Here is a 22,153-nt window from a genome sequence, read left to right on the forward strand (position 1 = left end):
GCCTCGTCGGAGGCCGGACCTCACCGTTCCGCCGCGCCCTCGCCAGATCCGCCGTTCGCCGCTCTCCCCGCCGCCGGAGTTCGCCGCGCCGCCTCCCGCGGGCACCCGGGCCTCGCCGGACCCGCAGTCGCCGCCCGGGATCTCCGCCCGGCGCCGCCCCGTCATCCAGTGCCTCCCCCGCAGGCCGCAGCCTCGCCGGAGTTCGTCGACCTCGCCGGAGAAGAAGGTGGATGAGATTCACCGGCCCCTCCATCCAAACGCTAGATCCGCTCCATCCCGGGATCTCCTCGTCCCGGGTTGACTTTTCGCGAGGTTGTTTTTCTGCCAAGTCCCGTATATTTTGACATAATCATGCCATGTTCATCGCATTGTATCTCCGCATCCGTAGCTCCGTTTCGTGCGTGTAGTATGTCAAATTGTTCGTCTCAATGAGTACTTCATTTCATTCCATTGCAGCATTTTCATTTGAGCTCATCTTGATGCCCGAAATGCTGTTGGAATAGTGCATATTGATGTTAATCTGCTGAAACTGTTATAACTTGCTCATTTAACATTTTTGCCATGATTGATGTGAGCATCCTATGAGGTTGATGTCTACATGAGTGTTGATCTATGCTATGTCATCTTTCCATAGGTGCAACCCATATATTTTTGTGAGTTGTGTGCTGAGTGCATCGAGCTTGTTAAGGAGGGTACTTGCTATTGCTGTTTTCCTGACAGATTCTGTTATATTTTGTTGCTACGTTAACATGTTGCTACTAATCATTCTATGCATAATCTGGAGATGTTCTATAAACATGTTTTGATATACATGTCATGCTCTATCCATCCATGCCCATGGTTGCATTTATAGCTTGCTGTAGATTGTTCATATCTTGCTCCAAAGTTGCTTCATAATGTTGCTGTCAGCCTGTTAACATTAAGTTCACTAGTTCCCATGTGTTTTGCTAGTGATCCATGCATCCTATGACCTTGATCTTGCCTACTTATTGTTGTTCCTGCCAGGTTTGAATCTGTAATATAACTTGCCATGTTTACATGAGTGCGATCATATTTTCTGTGCCCTTTTGGCTCATGGTCAGTAAGGTACTTTTGATCTATGTTATTAGTAGATTCATGCCATGCCTTTGTTTGCCATGATAAGTTCCTGTAACATGTTGTTTGATAGCCCTAAACATTGCAACCTGATGTTATTTCTGCTAAAGTCTGAAACTGTTATTATTTGCAATCTTTCCATGTCTTTTGGAGCATGTTCTAGTTGTTTCTGGAGATAGCTCAGTGTTCATGTTTTGTAGTGCTTTACCTGTACTTCATGCCCATGCCTTTTGTTATTATGTTGGGGTGCTGTAGCATATTGTTTTGATGCTTGAAATATGCCTAGTTGCTGTTTTGGACAGATTGTTGTTATGACTTGTATAGTGTGTATGTGTTGCATCGTTGCTCCGTTTTGAGTGTGCTCTATATGAAACTTGCTTGATTTTGCATGTAGCTTCATATTATCATGTTGCATCCTTGTTTTGGTGTGTTTTCTTGATGTTTCTATGCATTTTGCATCAATGCCATGTTTAACTTGTTTTGCTCATATCTTCTAGGCCGTAGCTCCGAATCTAATGAACTTTATATGTAATTTGACTAGAATTTCGTGTAGATCATCTTGGTGCATCTTAACTTGCTGTTTAACAACTTGAACATAAGGTTTATTCAGATCTGGACCAATTTCGAAATTTGCATATGAGGACTTACCGGAATTGTTATATGTTGTTTCCGGCCTCATTTAAACTTGCCTTGATGTGTTGTTCTTGTTTGCATCATCTCTTGCCATGAGTAGCCTCATATAGCTTTCTCATGCATCATGCTTGTTGTGCATCATGTCTTGTCTATGTGCGGTGTGTTTACCATGTTGTGTGCTTCTTCTCGATAGTTCCCGTTTCGTTGCGATCGTGAGGATGCTTTCGTCTACGTGTGGTTCGTCTTCGTGGCTTCATCTTCTTCATGGACTCGTTCTTCTTCCTTGCGGGATTTCAGGCAAGATGACCGCTACCCTGGATCTCACTACTATCATGGCTATGCTAGTTGCTTCGTTCTATCGCTATGCTGCGTTACCTATCTGTTGCTCATCAAGCCTCCCCAAATTGCCATGAACCTCTAACCTTTGACACCATTCCTAGCAAACCATTGATTGGCTATGTTACCGCTTTGCTCAGCCCCTCTTATAGCGTTGCTAGTTGCAGGTGAAGTTGAAGATTTCTCCATGGTGGACAGGGTTTATGTTGGGATATCACAATATCTCTTATACTATTAATGCATCTATATACTTGGTAAAGGGTGGAAGGCTCGGCCTTATGCCTGGTGTTTTGTTCCACTCTTGCCGCCCTAGTTTCCGTCATACCGGTATTATGTTCCCGGATTTTGCGTTCCTTACGCGGTCGGGTGATTTATGGGGCCCCCCTGACAGTTCGCTTTGAATAAAACTTGTCCAGCAAGGCGCAACCTTGGTTTTACCATTTGCCTCTCCACCACCTACTTTTCCCTTGGGAGTAATTAACCCAAGGGTCATCTTTATTATAGCCCCCCCGGGGCCAATGCTTGTCTAAGTGTTAGTCCAAACTAGAGCACCGTGCGGGACCATTCCTTGGCAACTTGGATTCGTCGGTACCTGTACGCTTCGCTTATCCGGTGTTGCCCTGAGAACGAGATATGTGCAGCTCCTATCGGGATTGTCGGCGCATCGGGCGGCTTTGCTGGTCTTGATTTACCATTGTCGAAATGTCTTGTAAACCGGGATTCCGAGACTGATCGGGTCTTCCTGGCAGAAGGCCTATTCCTTCGTTGATCGCGAGAGCTTGTCATGGGCTAAGTTGGGACACCCCTGCAGGGTATAAACTTTCGAGAGCCGTGCCCGCGGTTATGTGGCAGATGGGAATTTGTTAATGTCCGGTTGTAGATAACTTGACACCAGATCCGAATTAAAACGCATCAACCGTGTGTGTAGCCGTGATGGTCTCTTCTCGGCGGAGTCCAGGAAGTGAACACGGTTTCTGTGTTATGTTTGACGTAAGTACGTGTTCAGGATCACCTCTTGATCATTACTAGTTGACGACCGTTCCTTTGTTTCTCTTCTCGCTCTCATTTGCGTATGTTAGCCACCATATCATGCTTAGTCGCTGCTGCAACCTCACCACTTTACCCCTTCCTTTCCCATTAAGCTTTGCTAGTCTTGATACCCATGGTAATGGGATTACTGAGTCCTTGTGGCTCACAGATTACTACAACAACAATTGCAGGTACAGGTTATACGATGATCATGACGCGAGTGTGATGCTTGCTTGCTTTGAGTTCTTCCTCTGCTTCTTCTTCGATCAGGGGATAGGTTCCAGGTCGGCAGCCTGGGCTAGCAGGGTGGATGTCATTTGAGCTTCTGTTTGTGTTTCATCCGTAGTCGGATGTTGGTCTCTTGTATGATGATATTGTATTCGTGTGGCATTGTATGCCTTTTGTATGTATCCCCATCTATTATGTAATGTTGATGTAATGATATCCACCTTGCAAAAGCGTTCCAATATGCGGGTCTATCCTTGGTGGGACCTTCGAGTTCCTTTTGGATAGGGTCGCATATTGGGCGTGACACACATATAATATTAGAAACGCTACAGAGCTCCCACTCACTTTCTTGTAAATACAGGCTTCTCCTAAAGTCTGTATAAAACCATATGCTTTGATCACACTATCAAAAATTTTATTCCAACTCTGAGATGATTGCACCAGTCCATAGATGGATCGCTGGAGCTTGCACACTTTGTTAGCATCCTTTGGATCTGTAAAACCTTGGGATTGTATCATATACAACTCTTTTTCCAGAAATCCATTCAGGAATGCAATCTTTACATCCATTTGCCAAATTTCATAATCATAGAATGCGGCAATTGCTAACATGATTCGGATGGACTTAATCATAGCTACAGGTGAGAAAGTCTCATTGTAGTCAACCCCTTGAACTTGTTGAAAACCTTTCGTGGCAAGTTGAGCTTTGTAGACAGTAACATTACCGTCAGTGTCAGTCTTCTTCTTGAAGATCCATTTATTATCGATGGCTTGCCGATCATCGGACAAGTCAACCAAAGTCCACACTTTGTTCTCATACATGGATCCCATCTCAGATTTCATTGTCTCAAGCCATTTTGCGGGATCTGGGCTCATCATCGCTTCCTCATAGTTCGTAGGTTCATCATGGTCATGTAACATGACCTCCAGAACAGGATTACCTTACCACTCTGGTGCGGATCTTACTCTGGTTGACCTACAAGGTTTGGTAGTAACTTGATCTGATGTTACATGATCATCATCATCAGCTTCCTCACTAATTGGTGTAGGAGCCATAGGAACATTTTTCTGTGGTGAACTACTTTCCAATAAGGGAGCAGGTACAGTTACCTCATCAAGTTCTACTTTCCTCCCACTCACTTCTTTGGAGAGAAACTCCTTCTCTAGAAAGGATCCATTCTTAGCAACAAATATCTTGCCTTCGGATCTGTGATAGAAGGTGTAACCAACTGTCTCCTTTGGGTATCCTATGAAGACACATTTATTCGATTTGGGTTCGAGCTTATCAGGTTGAAGCTTTTTCACATAAGCATCGCAGCCCCAAACTTTAAGAAACAACAACTTTGGTTTCTTGCCAAACCACAGTTCATAAGGCGTCGTCTCAACGGATTTTGATGGTGACCTATTTAACGTGAATGCAGCCGTCTCTAAAGCATAACCCCAAAACGATAGCAGTAAATCAGTAAGAGACATCATAGATCGCACCATATCTAGTAAAGTATGATTACGGCATTCGGACACCATTACGCTGTGGTGTTCTAGGTGGCGTGATTTGCGAAACTATTCTGTCTTGTTTTAAACGAAGACCAAACTCATAACTCAAATACTCTCCTTCACAATTAGATCGTAGAAACTTTATTTTCTTGTTACGATGATTTTCCACTTCACTCTAAAATTCTTTGAACGTTTCAATTGTTTCAGACTTATGTTCCATTAAGTAGATATACCCATATCTGCTCAAATCATCTATGAAAGTGAGAAAATAATGATATCCGCCGCGAACCTCAATATTCATCGGACCACATACATCAGTATGTATGATTTCCAACAAATCTGTTGCTCGCTGCATTGTTCTGGAGAACGGCGTTTTAGTCATCTTGCCCATGAGGCATGGTTTGCAAGTACCAAGTGATTCATAATCAAGTGATTCCAAAAGTCCATCAGAATGGAGTTTCTTCATGCGCTTTACACCAATATTACCTAAATGGCAGTGCCAGAAATAAGTTGCACTATCATTATCAACTCTGCATCTTTTGGCTTCAACATTATGAATATGTGTGTCACTACTATCGAGATTCATTAAAAATAGACCACTCTTCAAAGGTGCATGACCATAAAAGATATTACTCATATAAATAGAACAACCATTATTCTCTGATTTAAATGAATAACCATCTCGCATCAAACAAGATCCAGATATAATGTTCATGCTTAACGCTGGCACCAAATAACAATTATTCAGGTCTAAAACTAATCCCGAAGGTAGATGTAGAGGTAGCGTGCCGACGGCGATCACACCGACTTTGGAACCATTTCCCACACGCATCGTCACCTCGTCCTTCGCCAATATTCGCTTAATCCGTAGTCCCTGTTTCGAGTTGCAAATATTAGCAACAGAACCAGTATCAAATACCCAGATGCTACTGCGAGCTTTAGTAAGGTACACATCAATAACATGTATATCACATATACCTTTGTTCATCTTGCCATCCTTCTTATCCGCCAAATACTTGGGGCAGTTCCGCTTCCAGCGGCCAGTTCCTTTTGTAGTAGAAGCACTCAGTCTCAGGCTTAGGTCCAAACTTGGGTTTTTTCTCCTGAGTAGCAACTTGTTTGATGTTCTTCTTGAAGTTCCCCTTGTTCTTCCCTTTACCCTTTTTCTTAAAACTGGTGGTCTTGTTGACCATCAACACTTGATGCTCCTTCTTGATTTCTACCTCCGCAGCCTTTAGCATCGCGAAGAGCTCGGGAATTGGAACACCCCGGTGTAATGATGCTAGAGTAACCCTTGGGGTTAAGCTAATAATTTTGCTAAACAAGTGTTTGGTCATCATTGTCTTCTATCTCTTTCATTAGTCTAGTTGAATTCAAATTCAAATTCTAAGTGAAATTCAAAATTTCTCAAACATGAAAACTAAAATGTTCATCATGTGGCAAATATTCTTTTGACAATATTGGTGGTGAACCAACATTTTTGCAAAGTGCCTAAATGGCCTAAAATAGCTATAACAGAAAGTTGTTAAAAGAAAAAGCAAAAGTTAAAAAAAAAAGAGAAAGAGCACATGCCACTATGCACTGGGCCAAGTGCCCAGTGCCTGGCCCGAGCCTCGGCTCACTCCAGCTGGTCCGGCCCAGCCACTCCCCGGGTCGCCTTCTCCCCCTGTTCCCCCGACCGGGGTCGCAACAGGGGCGAGCCCCGCCGGACCACCTCGCCGGCCTCGCCGGGAGAGGATAAGGGCGACGCCTAGGGCGCCTCTCCCACTCACCTCACCACTTGCCCCGCTCCGCCTCTCCCTCTCCCCACCAGTTTCCTCCTCGCCTCCCCCTCGATTCCCCATCCACCCCCGAGCACATTCGTCGCCGCCCTCCGTCGTTGTTGCGGCCACCGTCGGCCCCGCGCCTGCTGACCCTGTCGGTGAGCTCCGCCGGGGTCGACTCCTTCGGTTGGTGGCCTCAGCTGGAGCTCGGAGGCGCTGCAACATCGGATCCCCTTTGTCCCCATCTCCGGCTGCCGTCGATCTTCTTTGTCTCCGGCCCCGCCCCTGCAGCTCCTAAACCGCCACCGAGCCTCCTTGTGCTCCGCGGTGAGCTCTCCTTCCTCCCGGATCTCTTCTCCTCCCCCCGTGGCCCCTAGCCCCTCACTCGTTGAGCGCCCGAACCCGCCGCCACCCATCGCCGGCGTGCCTCCGGTGACCAAATGGTCACAGATGTGTGCCCAACAGCTTCATAACACCGCGTAGAACCTGCCAGCCTCTTCTTTTGCTCCATAGCACGCTGCTCCGCCGAATCCGTCTTCCACCCGTACGCGTCGCCGCCTTCGCCACTCGCTGGCGTCATTCCGGTCATCCCCGAGCCCAACTCGTAGCTCCATGCGACCCGTGACGTCGCTAGCTTTCGAACGGGAGTAGCCACACCCGATTTGAGCCACCGTGGTGAAATCCCGAGGCTCGCCGGCGCCCTCCGCCACGTTTTGGCTCGCCGGAGCCAACTCCGGTGCCGGCATCCGACGTGTCCGACCTGGGGCCACCCCCAGGGTCACTGCCAACGGGCCCCACGGGCCCAGTTGACTGGGTTGACTCAGTCAATTACTGAATGTGCAGCCTAGTGGCACTGACATGCGGGCCCCACCACGTAATTAAACTAATTAAAACAATTTTATAAATGAACTTAATTAGTTAGTTTAATGGGTCACTGACATGTGGGGCCCGACTGTTAATTAACTCTGTTTCATTAAAATAAACCTCTGTCTACCCCTATGTCTATGATAAGTGGGACCCACTGGTCAGTTTGGCCTGGTCAGCCGTCCTGTTGACTGCTAACGTCAAAGTGATGTCATGCTGACGTAGTAATTCTTTTCTGATAATTTATTTAATTCCAGAAAATGTTAAAATCTTTAGAAATTCATAGAAAATAAACCGTAAATCAGATGAAAATGTTTTCTACATGAAAGTTGCTCAGAAAAATGTGACGAATCTGGATACGGTGTTCGTTTATCTATAAGATACCTATAACTATCTAAACATGGAACATTCCCCCTCTGGTCATCTGTCTAACACAGGTCCAGAACCGGGAAAACATTCCCGGTTGAATTCCCATTTCACCTTTATCGTGTAGCCATACGCTAGGTCACACCCGGCACAGCATATTGCCACGTTATGCTTTCTGATGCTATGTTTGCTTTATATTTACTGTTTCTTCCCCCTCTTCTCTCCGGTAGACCCCAAGACCGATGCTGCCCCTGTGATCGACTACGTCGACGATGACCCCTCCTTGCCAGAGCAACCAGGCAAGCCCCCCCCCCTTTGATCATCCCGATATCGCCCATTCCATTCTCTCATACTTGCATTAGATTTTTCTACTGTTATTGTTTGCTCCTATTCTGATGCATAGCCTGCTTTTGTAACCTGCTCATTGTTACCTACCTGCTTATCCTAAATTGCTTAGTATAGGTTCGTTAGTGATCCCCCAGTGACCCCCACCTTGTCCTTGCTGTTTCATCATCGAAGACACGATCAACACAATCGAAGACCAGGCCCCAGCACCGCACATCACTTCCCCTGAGTTTCTCGACACTACTGGGTTACTATCGAGTGCCGAGGGTGAGGCCTCATTAGCACTTTTGATGTTAACCCTGTAGTGTAGCTATTTGGTCATGGTCATCGAGGGTGATTTCCTCTTTAACCACTTCTGATACGACTCTGTCGTGCAACCCGTCAAGTGTGGACCTCGAGGATGGTCCCTCTTACGTTCACCTTAATTATTACATCGAGTGGAATTCACCAGGGGTGATTCCTCGGGTTTTCCCCTTGATGTTTAGACACACAATTACTATGATTACTATGACTTTACACTGAACCATGTTACTAAAGACGGGTCGACCTTGAGGGGTACCCGCGCGAGCATACTTGTGAGTGATGTGGAGACGGGTTGACCTGGAGGGTACCCGAGAGTTGAATACGAGGCTTGGCCTGTCATTCTTAGCCCTTGGCACAAGTCCTCGAGATGGGGCGAAGGGGTCACATGTTTCGTGAGTCTCTGCTCGTGACCGCACTACCAACACACTAACGGTTTGGATATTTGATCCGAGGGGCCTCTGGCCTAATAGCACTAACCATCACATGGGAATAGTATGGGCGTTCTGCGTCGTATGCATCAGCCGAAGCTTAATAGACGTCAGCGACTGAGCGACACGCATCGAGTTGGACTGCTAAGCACCTTCCTTTTTGAAGGAGGTAGCTAGGTCTGCTCACCAGCCGCGTACGCAACATGCAGGAGTTCTCGGGGCAATGGCCCATGACCCCTGGGGGCACAGGTTTAGTCCAGTGTGCTGACCTCTCTATTAAGCCTAGGTCCGGTTGCGGCGTATTGTTTGGCCGTGGCCGGGCATAACCCAGGAAAGTGTGTCCGGCCGGAGTTAATCGAGCCTGGTGGGTAAGCTGGTGCACCCCTGTAGGGAAGAAAACATCTATTGATAGCCTGTGCTACGGTAATGGGCACTTGGAGTTGTATCCCGATTGATACAACTAGAACTGGATACTTGTGATGAGAAGTGGATTGTGATGAGAATTGGATAGTATGGCTCTGGGATTGCTTTCTTGCAGGGAGTCGAGAAAGGATCTCTGGCCGAGGTTGACAACACTACTACTGCTTTACTTTATGCTACTCTACTCCCTCCTATTGCTGCAAGATGGTGGTTTACAGAAGATGCTAGTCTTCGATAGGACTAGCTTCTCCCCCTCTTATTCTGGCATTTCTGCAGCCCAGTCCACATATACAGCCTTCCTTTGATAATGTTGCATATGTAGTGTAGATCCTTGCTTGCGAGTACTTTGGATGAGTGCTCACGGTTGCCTTGCTCCCCCTTTCCCCCCTTTCTTCTTCTTTCCGGTTGATGCAACCAGATGGTGGAGTCCAGGAGCCAGACGACACCACAGACGACTACTGCTACCCCGAGGGTGCCTACTACTATGTCAAAGACCGCCGACAACCAGGAGTAGTTAGGAGGCTCCCAGGCAGGAGGCCTTGCCTTTTCGATCGTAGATGCTTTTGTGCTGGCCTTCTTAAGGCAACTTGTTTAACTCATGTCTGTACTCAGATATTGTTGCTTCCGCTGACTCTTGTGTTTTCGAGCTTATGTATTCGAGCCCTCGAGGCCCATGGCTTGTAATATAAAGCTTGTATTATTTTCTTTTGTGTCTAGAGTTGTGTTGTGATATCTTCCCGTCAGTCCTTGATCTTGATCGTACACATTTGCGTGTATGATTAGTGTACGATTGAATCGTGGGCGTCACAAGTTGGTATCAGAGTCGACTGCCTGTAGGTAGCCCCCTTTCCAACTCCTTGGCCGAAGTTGAGTCTAGTCACTACAAAACTTTTACTAACATGGCTGTTAGTCATATGGGCCCACGTCGCCATTGGTTGGTATTAGGATCTTTTACTCCTTGTCTATACTCTGGGACTCTGAACTCTCTTATACTCGGGTTAAACGAATTTACTAACTCTAACATTAGGATCCCGTGACCACATTCACCCCAAAGTTGGATAAGCCATAGTTATTCCTTAGAATAGCCTCTTGAATAGTACACACGTCATTGAGTTGACTACTATGTGGTATCCATCATACCTCTACCTTCATGCATGTTTCATCGTGAATGATCCTTGTCTTTGCAAATGCTCAATGCTGAACTACACCCTGTTACATGTTAGCAGGATGGTTAGACCCGCTGGTCGTGGCCATGGTGCCAACGATCCACCACCACCCGAATTCTTTGCCGGAATGATGCAACAATTCGAGCTGAACCGCCAGTTCATGGAACGAATGATGGCTCAGTTTCCTTGTCCGAACATGAATCAGCAGCCAGCCCCAGTAACTCTATAGGACTTCATGCGTCTCAACCCAACTGTCTACCGCAGCTGAACTCAACCCCTTGATGCTGATGACTGGCTCCGCAATATCATGTATGAAATGGAGTCTGCTAGTGTGGCCCTTGCTAGCTATGTCACCTTTGCATCATTCTTTCTGAAGGGTCCCGCTGCTCAATGGTGGGATAGCCACAGGCGTACCCTACCTGTTGGAACGGTCATCACTTGGCCGGATTTCCAAGCTGCCTTTCGTGCCCGCTTCATTCCTCAGGGAATCATGGACAGGAAGAAGCGAGATTTCCGCAACCTCACCCAAGGCAACAAGTGTGTAGATGCTTATCAACGGGAATTCCTGGACTTGTGTCGTTATGCTGAAGAAGACATTAAAACTGATGCTTGTAAGCAAGAGAAGTTTCATGACAGACTTCACCCTGATATCAAGCTAGCGCTCCTGGTGCATGAATTTGCTGACTTTGCCACCTTGGTGAACAAGGCTATTCAGGTTGAGACTGGTCTTCAGGAACACCAGGGATCCCTCAGGTGCAGCCGTGACGCTGGCTCATCTTCGGGCCCGTCAGCGCAGAAGCGTCTGATATGGATCCCCCACAACATGTATCGTCCAACTGCACCTGCTCCAAGATAGTCCTATGCTGCACCTCATCTTCCCCCTCCACCGTAGAGGCAGCCTCTTCGAGTTGTACCACCCCAAGCTCCTGCTCCCAATCCCAATGATGGTCTGTGCTTCATATGTGGCCGCCTAGGTCACCTTGCCAAAGAGTGCAATCAGAAAAAGAGTCAGCTGGCTCTGCCTTCAACTAGACGTAAAAATCAGCCCCATAACAACAATGCCAGACCTTATGGTCGTGGTCGGGCTAATCATTTTGATATGAATGAAGCTCAAGACCAGCCTACCACTGTGATGGGTACTCTTCTCGTTAATTCAATACCAGCTTCAGTTTTATTAGATTCAGGGGCATCACATTCATTCATGTAAGAAAATTTTGCATACGCACACGACATTCGATGCGAGCCCATGAAGACTCCAATAGTGGTACGCACCCCTGCGGGCCGATGCCAAACTACCAAGATTGGTTGCGACGTTCCCGCTGAGATTGAAGGGTTGGAATTCCTTGTTTCTCCCATTATTCTGGAGTCTTCCAATATTGACCTCATTCTGGGAATGGAATGGTCGAAAGCACATACTTCCTCTATCGTTTGCGCCACCAAGGTCGTTCACCTCCACATCCTTCTGATGAGATAGTAAGCTACCATGCTCAGCTTGTTCAAAATGCTGAAGCACGACTTTATGTCTTGAATGCGTTGAACGCAACACCTCTTGAGGGAATTGAAAAGATTCCAGTCGTTCGCGACTTCCAAGACGTCTTTCCAGAAGAACTTCCAGGGATACCCCCTGCCCGAGCTATTGAGTTCGTCATCGACTTGAAACCAGGCACCGTTCCTATCGCCAAACGACACTACAAGATGCCGCCTCATGAGCTCCTTGAACTTAAGGATGAAATCTACAAATCTCTTCGCAAGGGTTTCATCCATCCAAGTTCCTCTGCTTGGGGAGCACCTTCTCTCTTCGTCAAGAAGAAGGACGGAACGAACCATTTGGTCCAAGACTGTCGTCCTATCAACCAAGCAACAATTCAGAACAAATATCTCCTTCCTTGGATCAATGATCCGTACGATCAACTGGGTGGTTCATCGATATTCTCTCAACTCGACTTGAGGTTGGGTTACCACCAGGTCCGTGTCCGTGAAGAGGATATTCCAAAGACCGCATTCGTCACTCGTTATGGTTCTTACGAGTACACTGTCATGTCTTTCGGCTTAACCAATGCTCTAGCTACATTCTCTCGTCTGATGAACTATATATTCATAGATTACCTCGACAAGTTCTTCGTAGTCTATCTAGATGATATACTGGTATATTCGAAGAACAAAGAAGAACATGTTGAACATCCTCGACTTGTTCTAGAGAAGCTTCGAGAGCATCAACTTTATGCCAAGTATTCCAAGTGCGAATTCTGGTTACCCGAAGTCACCTACCTTGGGCATGTCATCTCCAAGGATGGTATTGCCGTCAACCCAGAGCGAGTTCAGGCTATTCTTGACTGGACCCCTCCGAAGACTGTCAAGCAAGTCAGAAGCTTTCTCGGACTTGCCAGCTATTACCGGCGTTTCGTCGAGAACTTCTCCAAGATCGCCAAGCCACTGACTAATCTGCTTCACAAAGGCGTTAAGTTCGATTGGACAGACAAATGTCAGGAAAGTTTCCAGACACTCAAGGACAAGCTGACTTCTGCCCTAGTGCTTGCTCCCCTTGATTCTCGCAAGGACTTTGTCATCTATTGTGATGCTTCACAACAAGGATTAGGCTGTGTCCTAATGCAAGAGCGCAGAGTGATTGCTTATGCATCCCATCAAGTGCATCCTCACAAAGAGAAATACCGAGTTCACGACCTCGAGCTTGCTGTAGTTATCTTTGCACTGAAGCTATGGCGACAGTACCTTCTCGGTAATCGTTGTGAAATCTTCACTGATCATCAGAGTCTGAAGTACCTGTTTACCTAGCCAGATCTGAATCTTCGTCAGCAGCGATGGATGGAAGCTATTGCTGACTACAACTGCGGTATATCCTATACCCCTGGTAAGGCTAATGTAATGGTCGATGCTCTGAGCTGTAAGTCTTATTGCAACAATCACATGGTTTTCAAAGCTCAACCCTGCCTTTATGAAGAGCTATGCAAGCTGAACCTCCAACTAGTTCCACAGGGTTCTCTGAATAACTTTGTCCTGGAACCAGCTCTGCTGAAAGCAATTAAGTCTGCTCAAGCCAAAGATGCTCACCTTGATTTGATGAAAAAGGATCTTGCCTTAGAGAAATCCAGAGATTTCTCACTTGGTGAAGATGGAACCTTATACTTCAGAGGTCGCATTGTAGTACCCCGGTTCGAGCTTATGACAGAGAAGGTGATGAAAGAAGCACATGACACCCCTCTCTCTATTCACCCGGGAAGTACCAAGATGTATCTAGACATCCGTCAAAAGTACTGGTGGTCTAAGATGAAGCAAGACATTGCTCGATATATCGAAGAATGTGACGTTTGCCATCACGTCAAAGCAGAACATCAGAAACCGACGGGACTTCTACAACCGGTTCCGATTCCTGAATGGAAGTGGGATAAGATTCAGATGGACTTCATCACTGGCCTTCCCAAGTCTCAGAAAGGTAACGATGCTATCTTTGTTGTCATCGACCAATTCTCGAAAGTTGCTCACTTTCTGCCTGTCAAGGAGACAATCACTGCTAGTCAATTAGCAAATTTGTATATCTCCATAATTTTGTCACTTCACGGCATTCCGAAGGAGATCAGTTCAGACCGTGGAAGTATTTTCACGTCGAAGTTCTGGGATAGTTTCCAAGAGGCAATGGGAACTCATATTACCTGGATCACTGCTTATCATCCCCAATCCCAAAGCCAAGTAGAGCAAGTCAATCAAATTCTTGAAGACATGCTTCGGGCTTGTGTTATTTCTTTCAGCAAGAAGTGGGAAGAATCTATCCCTTATGCTAAGTTCTCTTATAACAACAGCTACCAAGCCAGCTTGAAGATGGCACCCTTCGAGGTGCTCTATGGACGTAAGTGGCGAACCCCTCTGAATTGGTCAGAAACTAGGGAAAGGACACTCATTGGTCTGGATATTATTCAACAAGCTGAAGAGCAGGTTCACATTGTCCGGGATAATCTCAAGGCGGCCCAGTCCCACCAGAATAGCAACTATGACCAGAAACACTCGGTTTCAACTTATCAACCTGGTGATCGAGCTTATCTGTGTGTCACTCCTTTGAGAGGCACTCATCGGTTCGGAGTCAAGGGCAAGCTAGCTCCACACTACATTGGTCCCTTCCGCATTCTCGCCCGTCGAGGACTGGTGGCTTATCAATTGGAGTTGCCACCTCAGTTCTCTCACGTCCATAACGTCTTCCACGTGTCGCAACTTCGTCGATGTTTCAAGGATCCGGAACGTGAAGTGGATCCGAAATTGATTGAAGTTCAAGATGATCTCACTTATAAAGAGCATCTGATCCGCATTCTTGAAGAAGCTAAAAGTCGAACCTGCCAGAAGGTTACCAAGTTCCTCAAAGTGCAATGGTCGAATCATACTAAAGATGAAGCAACTTGGGAACGCGAAGATAACCTCCGGGCTGAATACCCCGACATGTTCCCTTCTACCTCTTAATTCTCGGGACGAGAATTTCTTTTAGAGGAGGAGAGTTGTAACACCCCGGTGTAATGATACTACAGCAACCCTTGGGGTTAAGCTAATCATTTTGCTAAACAATTGTTTGGTCATCATTGTCTTCTATCTCTTTCATTATTCCAATTGAATTCAAATTCAAATTCTAAGTGAAATTCAAAATTTCTCAAACATGAAAACTAAAATGTTCATCATGTGGCAAATATTCTTTTGACAATATTGGTGGTGAACCAACATTTTTGCAAAGTGCCTAAATGGCCTAAAATAGCTATATCAGAAAGTTGTTAAAAGAAAAAGCAAAAGATAAAAAAAAGAGAAAGAGCACAGTCCACTATGCACTGGGTCAAGTGCACAGTGCCTGGACCGAGCCTCGGCCCACTCCAGCTGGTCCGGCCCAGCCCCTCACCGGGTCGCCTTCTCCCCCTGTTCCCCCGAACGTGGTCGCAACAGGGGCGAGCCCCGCCGGACCACCTCGTCGGCCTCGCCAGGAGAGGATAAGAGCGACGCCTCGGGCGCCTCTCCCACTCACCTCACCGCTTGCCCCGCTCCGCATCTCCCTCAACCCACCAGTTTCCACCTCGCCTCCCCCTCAATTCCCCGTCCACCTCCGAGCTTAGTCGCCGCCGCCCTCCATCGTTGTCGCGGCCACTGGCGGCCCCGCGCCCGCTGACCCTGTCGGTGAGCTCCGCCGGGGTCGACTCCTTCGATTGGTGGCCTCAGCTGGAGCTCGGAGGCGCTACAGCATCGGATCCCCTTCGTCCCCATCTCCGGCTGCTGTCGATCTTCTTCGTCTCCGGCACCGCCCCTACAGCTGAAGGAAATATGCCCTAGAGGCAATAATAAAATTATTATTTATTTCCTTATTTCATGATAAATGTTTATTATTCATGCTAGAATTGTATTATCCGGAAACATAATACATGTGTGAATACATAGACAAACAGAGTGTCACTAGTATGCCTCTACTTGACTAGCTCGTTAATTAAAGATGGTTATGTTTCCTAACCATAGACATGAGTTGTCATTTGATTAACGAGATCACATCATTAGAAGAATGATGTGATTGACTTGACCCATTCCGTTAGCCTAGCACTTGATTGTTTAGTATGTTGCTATTGATTTCTTCATGACTTATACAAAGTTCCTACAACTATGAGATTATGCAACTCCCGTTTACCGGAGGAACACTTTGTGTGCTACCAAACGTCACAACGTAACTGGGTGATTATAACGGAGCTCTACAGGTGTCTCCGAAGGTGCATGTTGGGTTGGCGTATTTCAAGATTAGGAGTTGTCACTCCGATTGCCGGAGAGGTATCTCTGGGCCCTTTCGGTAAAACACATCACTTAAGCCTTGCAAGCATTGTAACTAATGAGTTAGTTACGAGATGATGTATTATGGAACGAGTAAAGAGACTTGCCGGTAACAAGATTGAACTAGGTATTGGATACCGACGATCGAATCTCGATCAAGTAACATACCGATGACAAAGGAACAACGTATGTTGTTATGCGGTTTGACCGATAAAGATCTTCGTAGAATATGTAGGAGCTAATATGAACATCCAGGTTCCACTATTGGTTAGTGACCGCAAATATTTCTCGGTCATATCTACATAGTTCTCGAACCCGTAGGGTCCGCACGCTTAACGTTACGATGACAGTTTTATTATGAGTTTATAAGTTTTGATGTACCAAAGAATTTCGGAGTCCCGGATGAGATCGGGGACATGACGAGGAGTCTCGAAATGGTCGAGACGTAAAGATCGATATATTGGACGACTATATTCGGAGTTCGGAAAGGTTTCGAGTGATTCGGGTATTTTTCGGAGTACCAGAGAGTTATGGGAATTCGCCGGGGAGTATATTGGCCTTATTGGGCTTTAGGGGAAAGATAGAGGAGAGGTTGGCCGCCCCCCCCCCAAGGCCTAGTCCGAATTGGACTAGGGGGAGGGGCTGCGCCCCCTCCTTCCTTCTCTTCTCTTCCCCCTTTCCTTGACTCCTACTCCAACTACTTGGAAAGGGGGGAATCCTACTCCCGGTGGGAGTAGGACTCCTCCTTGGTGCGCCTCCTCCTAGGCCGGCCACCCCCTCCCTTGCTCCTTTATATACGGGGGCAGGGGGCACCCCATGACACACAAGTTGATCTACGGATCATTCCTTAGCCGTGTGCGGTGCCCCCCTCCATCATATTCCACCTCGGTCATATTGTCGCGGAGTTTAGGCAAAGCCCTGCGCCGTTAGAGCATCATCATCGTCACCACACCATCATGCTGACGGAACTCATCCCCGACACCCTGCTGGATCGGAGTCCAGGGAACATCACCGAGCCAAACGTGTGCTGAACTCGGAGGTGCCGTACGTTCGGTGCTTGGATCGGTCGGATCGTGAAGACGTACGACTACATCAACCGCGTTGTCATAACGCTTCCGCTTACGGTCTACGAGGGTACGTGGACAACACTCTCCCTCTCGTTGCTATGCATCACCATGATCTTGCGTGTGCGTAGGAAATTTTTTGAAATTACTATGTTCCCCAACAGTGGCATCCGAGCCAGGTTTTTATGCATAGATGTCATATGCACGAGAGGAACACAAGTGAGTTCTGGGCGATACAAGTCATACTGCTTACCAGCATGTCATACTTTGGTTCGGCGGTATTGTGAGATGAAGCGGCCCGGACCGACATTACGTGTACGCTTACGAGAGACTGGTTTCACCGTTACGAGCACTCGTGCTTAAAGGTGGTTGGCGGGTGTCTGTCTCTCTCACTTTGGCTGAATCGAGTGTGGCTACGCCCGGTCCTTGCGAAGGTCAAAACAACTCTAACTTGACGAACTATCGTTGTGGTTTTGATGCGTAGGTAAGAATGGTTCTTGCTCAGCCCGTAGCAGCCACGTAAAGCTTGCAACAACAAAGTAGAGGACGTCTAACTTGTTTTTGCAGGGCATGTTGTGATGTGATATGGTCAAGACGTGATGCTATATTTTATTGTATGAGATGATCATGTTTTGTAACCGAAGTTATCGGCAACTGGCAGGAGCCATATGGTTGTCGCTTTATTGTATGAAATGCAAACGCCCTGTAATTGCTTTACTTTATCACTAAGCGGTAGCAATAGTCGTAGAAGCAATAGACGACGTAAACGACAATGATGCTACGATGGAGATCAAGGTGTCGCGCCGGTGACGATGGTGATCATGACGATGCTTCGGAGATGGAGATCACAAGCACAAGATGATGATGGCCATATCATATCACTTATATTGATTGCATGTGATGTTTATCTTTTATGCATCTTATCTTGCTTTGATTGACGGTAGCATTTTAAGATGATCTCTCACTAATTATCAAGAAGTGTTCTCCCTGAGTATGCACCGTTGCCAAAGTTCGTCGTGCCCAGACACCACGTGATGATCGGGTGTGATAAGCTCTACGTCCATCTACAACGGGTGCAAGCCAGTTTTGCACACGCGGAATACTCAGGTTAAACTTGACGAGCCTAGCATATGCAGATATGGCCTCGGAACACGGAGACCGAAAGGTCGAGCGTGAATCATATAGTAGATATGATCAACATAGTGATGTTCACCATTGAAAACTACTCCATCTCACGTGATGATCGGTTATGGTTTAGTTGATTTGGATCACGTGATCACTTAAGATGACTAGAGAGATGTCTGTCTAAGTGGGAGTTCTTAAGTAATTGAACTTTAATTTATCATGAACTTAGTCCTAGTAGTATTTTGCAATTTATGTTATAGATCAATAGCTCGCGTTGTTGCTTTCATATGTTTATTTTGATATGTTCCTAGAGGAAATTGTGTTGAAAAATGTTAGTAGCAATGATGCAGATTGGATCCGTGATCTGAGGTTTATCCTCATTGCTGCACATAAGAATTATGTCCTTAATGCACCGCTAGGTGACAGACCTATTGCAGGAGCAGATGCAGACGTTATGAACGTTTGGCTAAGCTCAATATGATGACTACTTGATAGTTTAGTGCACCATGCTCAATGGCTTAGAATCGGGACTTCAAAGACGTTTTGAACGTCATGGACCATATGAGATGTTCCAGGAATTGAAGTTAATATTTCAAGCAAATACCCGAGTTGAGAGATATGAAGTCTCTAACAAGTTCTATAGCTAAAAGATGGAGGAGAATCGCTCAACTAGTGAGCATGTGCTCAGATTGTCTGGGTACTTCAATCGCTTGAATCAAGTGGGAGTTAATCTTCCAGATAAGATAGTGATTGACAGAGTTCTCTAGTCACCATCACCAAGTTACTAGAACTTCATGATGAACTATAGTATGCAAGGGATGACGAAAACGATTCCCGAGCTCTTCATGATGTTGAAATCAACGAAGGTAGAAATCAAGAAAGAGCATGAAGTGTTGATGATTGACAAGATCACTAGTTTCAAGAAAAGGGCAAAGGGAAAGAAAGGGAAACTTCAAGTAGAATGGAAAACAAGTTGTCACTCCCACGAAGAAGCCCAAAACTGAACCAAAGCCTGAAACTGAGTGCTTACACTGCAAAGGAAATGGTCACTGGAAGCAGAAATACCCTGAATATTTGGTGGATAAGAAGGATGGCAAAGTGAACAAGGGTATATTTGATATACAGGTTATTGATGTGTGCCTTACTAGTGTTTATAGTAGCCCCTGAGTATTTGATACTTGTTCGGTTGCTAAGATTAGTAACTCGAAACAGGAGTTACAGAATGAACAGAGACTAGTTGAAAGGGAAGTGACGATGAGTGTTGGAAGTAGTTCCAAGATTGATATGATCATCATCGCAAAACTCCCTATACTTTCGGGATTAGTGTTAAACCTAAATAAATGTTATTTGGCGTTTGCGTTGAGCATGAATATGATTTTATCATGTTTATAGCAATACAGTTATTCATTTAAAACCAGAGAATATTTGTTGTTCTGCTTAAATGAATAAAACCTTCAATGGTTATACACCCAATGAAAATAGTTTGTTGGATCTCAATCGTAGTGATACACATATTCATAATATTGATGCCAAAATATGCAAAGTTAATAATGATAGTGCAACTTATTTGTGGCACTGCCGTTTGGGTCATATCGGTGTAAAGCGCATGAAGAAACTCCATGCTGATGGGTTTTTTGGAATCACTTGGTTATGAATCATTTGATGCTTGCGAACCATGCCTTTTGGGCAAGATGACTGAAACTCTGTTCTTCGGAACAATGGAACGAGATACCGACTTGTTGGAAATAATACATACCGATGTATGCGGTCCAACGAGTGTTGATGCTCGTGGTAGGTATCGTTATTTTCTGACCTTCACAAGATGATTTGAGCAGATATGAGTATATCTACTTAATGAAACACAAGTCTGAAACATTTGAAAAGTTCAAAGAACTTCAGAGTGAAGTGGAGAATCATCGTAACAAGAAAATAAAGTTTCTACGATCTGATTGTGGAGAAGAATATTTGAGTTACGAGTTTGGCCTTCATATAAAACAATGTGGAATAGTTTCACAGCTCACGCCACATGGAACACCACACCGTTATGGTGTGTCCGAACGTCATAACCGTACTTTATTGGATATAGTGCAATCTATGATGTCTCTTACCGATTTACCACTATTCTTTTGGGGTTATGCCTTAGAGACAGCTGCATTCACTTTAAATAGGGCACCATCAAAATCCGTTGAGATGACGCCTTATGAACTGTGGTTTGGCGAGAAACCAAAATTTGTCGTTTCTTAAAGTTTGGGGCTGCGATGCTTATGTGAAAAAGTTTCAACCTAATAAGCTCGAACCCAAATCGGAGAAGTGTGTCTTCATAGATTACCCAAAGGTAACTATTGGGTACACCTTCTATCATAGATCCGAAGGCAAATTATTCGTTGCTAAGATGGATCCTTTCTAGAGAAGAAGTTTCTCTCGAAAGAAGTGAGTGGGAGGAAAGTAGAACTTTATGAGGTAACTGTACCTGCTCCCTTATTGGAAAGTAGTTCATCACAGAAATCTGTTCATGTGATGACTACACCAATTAGTGAGGAAGCTAGTGATGATGATCATGTAACTTCAGATCAAGTTACTACCGAACCTCGTAGGTAAAACAAAGTGAGATCCACACCAGAGTGGTACGGTAATCCTGTTCTGGAGATCATGTTACTTGACCATGACAAACCTACAAACTATGAGGAAGCGATGATGAGCCCAGATTCCGCGAAATGGCTTGAGGCCATGAAATCTGAGATAGGATCCATGTATGAGAACAAAGTGTGGACTTTGATTGACTTGCCCGATGATCGGTGAGTCATTAAGAATAAATGGATCTTCAAGAGGAAGACAGTTGCTGATAGTAGTGCTACTATCTACAAAGCTAGACTTGTCGAAAAAGGTTTTTGACAAAGTTCAAGATGTTGAATACAATGAGATTTTCTCACTCGTATCGATGCTTAAAAGTCTGTCTGAATCATGTTAGCAATTGCCAAATTTTATGAAATCTGGCAAATGGATGTCAAAACTGCATTCCTTAATGGTTTTCTTAAAGAAGAGTTGTATATGATGCAACCAGAAGGTTTTGTCAATCCTAAAGGTGCTAACAAAATGTGCAAGCTCCAGCAATCCATCTGTGGACTAGTGCAAGCATCTCGGAGTTGGAATATACGCTTTGATAAGTTGATCAAAGCATATAGTTTTATACGGACTTGCAATGAAGCCTGTATTTAGAATAAAGTGAGTGGGACCACTACATCCTTTTTGATAAGTATATTTGAGTGACATATTGTTGATCAGAAAGGATGTAGAATTTTTCTGGAAAGCATAAAGGAGTATTTGAAAGGAGTTCTTTAAAAGAAAGACCTCAGTAAAGCTACTTACATATTGAGCATCAAGATCTATTGAGATAGATCAAGAGGCTTGATAAGTTTTTTCAATGAGTACATACCTTGACAAGATTTTGAAGTAGTTCAAAATGGAACAGTCAAAGAACGAGTTTCTTGCTTGTGTTACAAGGTGTGAAATTGAATAAGACTCAAATCCCGACCACGGCAGAAAATAGAAAGAGAGTGAAAGTCATTCCCTATGCTTCAATCGTAGGTTCTATAAAAGTATGCATGCTATAGACCAGACCTATTGTATACTCTGCCATGGTTTGGCAAGAGAGTACAATAGTGATCTAGGAGTAGATCACTGGACATTGTTCAAAATTA

The sequence above is a fragment of the Triticum dicoccoides genome, chromosome 1B, assembly GCF_002162155.2.
Source record: "Triticum dicoccoides isolate Atlit2015 ecotype Zavitan chromosome 1B, WEW_v2.0, whole genome shotgun sequence".
Taxonomy (NCBI): domain Eukaryota; kingdom Viridiplantae; phylum Streptophyta; class Magnoliopsida; order Poales; family Poaceae; genus Triticum; species Triticum dicoccoides.